The sequence below is a fragment of the Tachyglossus aculeatus genome, chromosome 1 (assembly GCF_015852505.1).
Source record: "Tachyglossus aculeatus isolate mTacAcu1 chromosome 1, mTacAcu1.pri, whole genome shotgun sequence".
NCBI classification, from domain to species: Eukaryota; Metazoa; Chordata; class Mammalia; order Monotremata; family Tachyglossidae; genus Tachyglossus; species Tachyglossus aculeatus.
The window spans coordinates 20,501,613-20,508,011 of record NC_052066.1 but is presented as its reverse complement, the minus strand read 5'-3'; the positions used below and the strand labels follow the sequence as shown (position 1 = coordinate 20,508,011).

General features: G+C 44.6%; 1 non-coding gene across 1 annotated transcript; it reads right to left on the bottom strand.

Annotated features, from left to right (window-relative positions):
* Nucleotides 1-1,547: 1,547 nt before the first annotated feature.
* Nucleotides 1,548-1,685, bottom strand: LOC119934727. The gene has a single exon (XR_005453003.1). It is a non-coding gene; the product is annotated as a small nucleolar RNA SNORA7 (small nucleolar RNA).
* Between the last annotated feature and the right edge of the window lie 4,714 nt (nucleotides 1,686-6,399).

Below are 6,399 nucleotides of genomic sequence, written 5' to 3'. Positions count from 1 at the left end.
ATAGTAATAATTGAGGTATTTATTAAGCATTTACTATGTGCCAGGCACTGTACTAAGTGATGAGGTGGATATAAGTAAATCGGGTTGGACGCGGTCCCTGTACCACATGGGACTCACAGTCTTAATCCCCATTTTCCCGATGAGGTAACTGAGGCCCGGAAAAATGAAGTAGCTTGCCCAAGGTCACACAGTAAAGTGATGGAGCCGGAATTAGAACCCAAGTCCTCTGAGTCCCAGGCCCAGGCTTCATCCACTAGGCCATGCTTCCTAGTCCGTGACAAACAGGGGTTCCCATAACAGTTAGGAACAAGAAACAAGGAAGCAAAAGAGAAAGCAATGCCAGACACTGCAGAAATCTAAAGCATGGCACTGCAACAAAAGACAATGTTTTTTTTCTGCATACCTGCACTGTGGATTCTGTGTTGGTCTCAAGCCACCCAAATGCTCATAAGTAATAATAATAATAATAATAATAATAATAATATAATAACTGTGGTATTTGTTAAGCATTTAGTATGTGCCAGGCACTATACTAAGCGCTGGGGTGGAAACCGGAAAATGGTTAGCACACAGTCCCTGTCTCACATGGGGCCCACAGTCTCAATCCATATATTACAGTTGAGGTAACTGAGGTCTAGAGAAGTGATATAAGTTGACCAAGGTCACACAACAGACAAATGGTGGAGCCAGGATTAGAACCCATGACCTTCTGACTCTCAGGCCTGAGCTCCATCTTCTATACTAAGCTGCTTCCTAAGTGGATTTCACTGTCATGTCTCTGTTGAATATGAAGGAGAATGATATAGAGAGACAAAGAGACAAAGAACAGATGAAGAAGTAGAAAATCTGATCAAGAAGATCAGCACAAACTGGAAGACAGACAGAATGGGCTATTTACCCAGAGGCAGGATTGAGACCACACAGAAAGTCTAGAGAGCAATCGTAGTGCCTGAACTTCTGTACAGCTGAGATGTGGATTTACCATGGATATTGCATCTGACTTCTAGATCAAATCCATCAATGCCACCTACATTCCAGACCTGCGGTAAGATGGGATCATAAACAATAAGTTCCTAGAACAGTCAGTCCCATCAGCACTGAAGCAAATACTTGTTTCATCACAACATCCCTGGGGAAGGGACGTGAGGAGAACAGAAGAACAGAACAGACAACAGTAGGAAAGCCAGATAGATACTGCAGGTAAATATCATTTTTCTTGGTTTCTTCCCTGTCTGAAATTATTTTAATATCTATCTCCCCCATTGGATTGTAAAGTCGTTGAAGGTAGGGATTTTGCCTACCAAATCTACTGTGCTATATTATCCTGTCTTATGCCGTCAAGTCATCTTCGACCCATAGCGATACCATGGACGCATTTCTCCCAGAACGCCCCACTTCCATCTGCAATCGTTCTGATAGTGGATCCATAGAATTTTCTTGGTAAACATACAGAAGTGGTTTACTATTGCCTCCTTCCGCACAGTAAACTTGAGTCTCCACCCTTGATTCTCTCCCCTCCCGCTGCTGCCCAACACAGGTGAGTTTTGTCTTGTAGAAGATTGCCTTCCACTCGCTAGCCACCGCCCAAGCTTGGAATGGAATGGATATGCCTCTGCCTGACTCTCCCTCCTGTAGTCGAGACTGGTAAAGTACTGGAAACTCTCCAGGTATGATCCTGAAAGGCGGCTATATTCTCAAAAGCACTTAATACAGTGCTCTGCTCACAGTAAGCATTCAATAAATATGATTGAATGAATGAATCAATTGATTGACTCCCCCAGTATACCTTTATACTTGAGTCCATATACCCCAAACACTCACCCAACCCCCAAAGAACACAATTATATATATCCTGATATTAGGTTGCTTCCCCAAACCGTAATTTTTTAAACGTCTCTCTCCGCTGATAGGAGAGAATGGGGGATCATATCTTCGTATTCTATCATTCTCTCTCAAGTACTAAATCCAGAAGCAGCATGGCCTAGTGGAAAGAGGATGGGCTTGGGAGTCAGAAGGACCTGGGTTCCAATCCCGGGTCTGTCACTCATCTTCTCTTTGACCTGGGGCAAATCACTTCACTTCTCTGTGCCTCGGTTACCTCATCCATAAAATGGGGATGAAGACTGTGAGCCCTATGTGGGACAGGGACTGTGTTCAACTCAATTACTTTAAATCCACGCCAGCGCTTAGAACAGTGCCTGGCACATAGTATGCATTTAGTACAGTGTTCTGCAAAGTAATCGCTGAATAAATACAACTGACTGACTGCCATATACACACTTCCCATGGTCTTCTATATAATCTAAACTCTAGTTGCTAAGGTAGGAATCATAATCATCGTCTGACAGTTGACAAACCCTTGTGAAGACACTGAGTTTTGTCATTCAGAAAGTCTATATTCTGGAGCCCAAAAGAATGTCAATATTGGATCAAACCAATAGCCCCATCCTGCCCAGTACCATCAATGGCTTGGTTTGGCTGAAAGTTGGATGCAACCCTCCTGTACGTAATAATAATAATAATAATAATAATAATAATAATAATAATAATAATAATTGCGATATTTGTTAAACCCTTCTATGTGCCAGGCACTATACCAAGTGCTGAGGTGAATACAAGCAAAACGGGTCGGACACACTCCCTGTCCTGTGGGGCTCACTGTCTTAATCTCCATTTTACAGATGAGGTAACTGAGACAGAGAGAAGTTAAGTGACTTGCCCAAGGCCACACTGACCTTCCCAAGGCCACCCAAATGGTATGAATGGTCCACTAACCACCTCTAATTATCCCCCCCAACAAATGATCTCCCAAGCACTTAGTACCTTGCTTCTGTATATAGTAATTGCTCAATCAATATTATTGATTGATCGAGTCCTCCTAATATTCCTTCATTCCTTCATTCATTCAATCATATTTATTGAGCGCTTACTGTGTGCAGAGCACTGCACTAAGTTCTTGGGAGAGAGCAATACAACAATAAAGAGACAAATTCCCTGCCCACAATGAACTTACATCTGGTGGGGTGGGGCAGACAGATATCAGTACATAGAAATAAATTACAGATATGTACATAAGTGCTGAGGGGATGAGGGATGGAAGAACAAAGGAAATAGGTCAGGGTGACGCAGAGGGGAGAGGGAGAAGACAAAAGGGGGAGCTTAGTCTTGGAAGGCCTCTGAAGGAGATGTGCCTTCAATAAGGCTTTGAAGGCTGGGAGAGTAATTGTTCAGTGGCATTCAGAACCCCATGAGGGGCAGGGACTGTGTCTGACCTAATTAACTTGTATCTATCTCAGTGCTTAGAACAGTGTTTGACACATAGGAAGAAAATGCCTTGCTAAAGGTCTTGCAAATAAACCTTTTGTCCAGGTACGATTAATGAATATTATTATTATTATAAGGTCTCAATATCAGTTATGTCAACTTAAAAAAGGAAGGACAGATTTCTATAGATTAATGAGCAACAGTGAAATATTATCGGGAAAGTTACAACTGATGGCTTCCATCGAGAAATCGTCTTGTTGCTGCCACTCCCTTATTGCCTCAACTCCAAATTCTAAGGATGGATCATGGAGAACAAATCTCAATGCACCTTTTTTTAAGAAGGGGTAGTTGACATGGTGTGGTTTCCCAGTCAGACAGTTGCTGTGTGATTGCTGCCTTCTAGATGGTGAGCCTGTTGTTGGGTAGGGATCGTCTCTATATGTTGCCAATTTGTACTTGCCAAGCACTTAGTCCAGTGCTCTGCACACAGTAAGCGCTCAACAAATACGATTGAATGAATGAATGAATGACAGAAGAGAAGAGAAGAAGTCGGGTTTCCTTTATTTAACTTCCTGAGGTTAGTGTGAGGGAGGATTGAGCATCTGGAAAAAATTGGGTCAGCTTGCTCAATTTGAGGGTCCTTATTCATTTTGTTGTTATACATTTAGATCCACCTGACTCTATAGATAATTGAAATTTACTCTCCTCACGGTCAAGTTGAACATCGTTGAGTTTCAAAGAAATGACTACCAGATGAAAACTGTAGCTAACTAGCCCTGAAGGAAGTATTAAGAACAGCAGTGGTATTGCTTTCTGGGAGTTTCTCTGCCATGCGTATCGGCGATAGGTCTACACCCTGAACTCAGACAGCGGGATGGCCCTCCACACTCCATTCCCAGGAGATCCCATCAGGGGAGAGGAGACCCGCAGAGGAACGTCTGAACTTCGGCTGACCTGTGCGGGCCTAAGGCAACCTGCTGTAGAAATAAATTTGGCCTGACAATTGCGGCCCCTCTCACACGACCAAGCAAGGAAGAGAACATATAAGACATTAGAGGGGCTCGGCAGTCATCACTTGCATCCCTCCCAGTGATGATGATGTTGATGATGGTGGTATTTGTTACACATTTACTACGTGCCAAGCACTGTTCTAAGCACTGGAGTTTGATACAAACTAATCAGGTTGTCCCACGTGGGGCTCACAGTCTTAATCCCCATTTTACAGATGAGGTAACTGAGGTACAGAGAAGTGAAATGACTTGCCCAAAGTCACACAGCTGAAAGGTGGAAGTCGGGATTAGAACCCATGACTTCTCACTCCCAAGCCCGTGCTCTTTTCACTAAGCCACACTGCTCTACAGTACTTTGTGGGTTGGATGAAACCCAACAGTTTCTGGCCATGGGAGCACCAAAATGCAGCACAGGTGTGCAGAAAGGGGGTCGGGGAGAGGAGAGTGGTTAGTACAGTGCCCTGCACATAGTAAGCACTCAATAAATACTATTAAATGCACTGAATGAATGGTTTTGTAGCTGAATGGGTGCACAGACTTAAAGCTTGGAGAATTCCCTAGCTGATGGTCTCCTTCCCATGGGGCAGGGTCGTTGCAGTAGCAGAGCCCGGATTGCTTTACTTTAACACTCAAGGGGCGACACTGAAAGGAGAAGTGGTGGAACCGCCAGAAGATTTTATGAAGGTCAGAATTAGCTGAACCATTACAAGGAAACATGAGGAGGGGCTGGTGGGAAAGCAATGGGCTGGGTGGAGCTCTAATAATAATAATGATGGCATTTATTAAGCGCTTACTATGTGCAAAGCACTGTTCTAAGCGCTGGGGAGGTTACAAGGTGATCAGGTTGTCCCACGTGGGGCTCACAGTCTCAATCCCCCATTTTACAGATGAGGTCACTGAGGCACAGAGAAGTGAAGTGACTTGCCCAAAGTCACACAGCTGACAATTGGCAGAGCCGGAGTTTGAACCCATGACCTCTGACTCCAAAGCCCGTGCTCTTCTCCACTGAGCCAGGCTGCTTCTCACTGAATACCCTTCACAGCTAGGACTCTGACTCATCTTCTGGCCTTGGGAAAGTAGTGTCACCTCTCTGGGCATCAGTTTCCCCATTGTCCATGAGGGGTCTGTTGTACGGCCCCTCCCTCTGTCCCTGCGGTTCAGAGATCAGCCTGGATATCACACAGTCCACCCGGCAGCTTTGAGAAGCAGCATGGCCTAGTGGATAGAGTCCGGGCCTGGCATTCAGAAGGAACTGGATCCTAATCCTGGCTTCACCACCTGTCTTCTGTGTGACCTTGGGCAAGTCATAGAGAAACAGCGTGGCTTAGTGGAAAGAGCCTGGGCTTGGGAGTCAGAGGTCATGGGTTCAAATTCCGGCTCCGCCACTTGTCAGCTGTGTGACTTTGGACAAGTCACTTCACTTCTCTGAGCGTCGGTTACCTCATCTGTCAAATGGGGATTAAGACTGTGAGCACTACATGGGACAACCTTAATTACCTTGTATCCCCCCCAGGGCTTAGAACAGTGCTTGGCACATATTAAGCACTTAACAAATAACATTATTATTTGAGAAGCAGCATGGCTCAGTGGAAAGAGTATGGGCTTGGGAGTCAGAGGTCATGTGTTCGAATCCCGGCTCCGCCACTTGTCAGCTGTGTGACTTTGGGCAAGTCACTTAACTTCTTTGTGCCTCAGTTACCTCATCTGTAAAATGGGGAATAAGACTGTGAGCCCCCTATGGGACAACCTGATCACCTTGTATCCCCCCAGTGCTTATAACAGTGCTTTGCGCATAGTAAGTGCTTAACAAATACCATCATTATTATCATTATTTCACTTCTCCTAGCCTCAGTTCCCTCATTTGTGAAATGGGGATTAAGAATGGGGATTAATCAATCAATCAATCAATCGTATTTATTGAGCGCTTACTATGTGCAGAGCACTGTACTAAGGACTTGGGAGGTACAAATTGCTAACATATAGAGACAGTCCCTACCCAACAGTGGGCTTAAGACTGTGAGCCCCATGTGGGACAACCCGATTACTTTGTACCTGCCCCAGTGCTTAGTATGGTGCTTGGCACATAGTAAGCGCTTAACAAATACCATAATTATTATTATTTGCT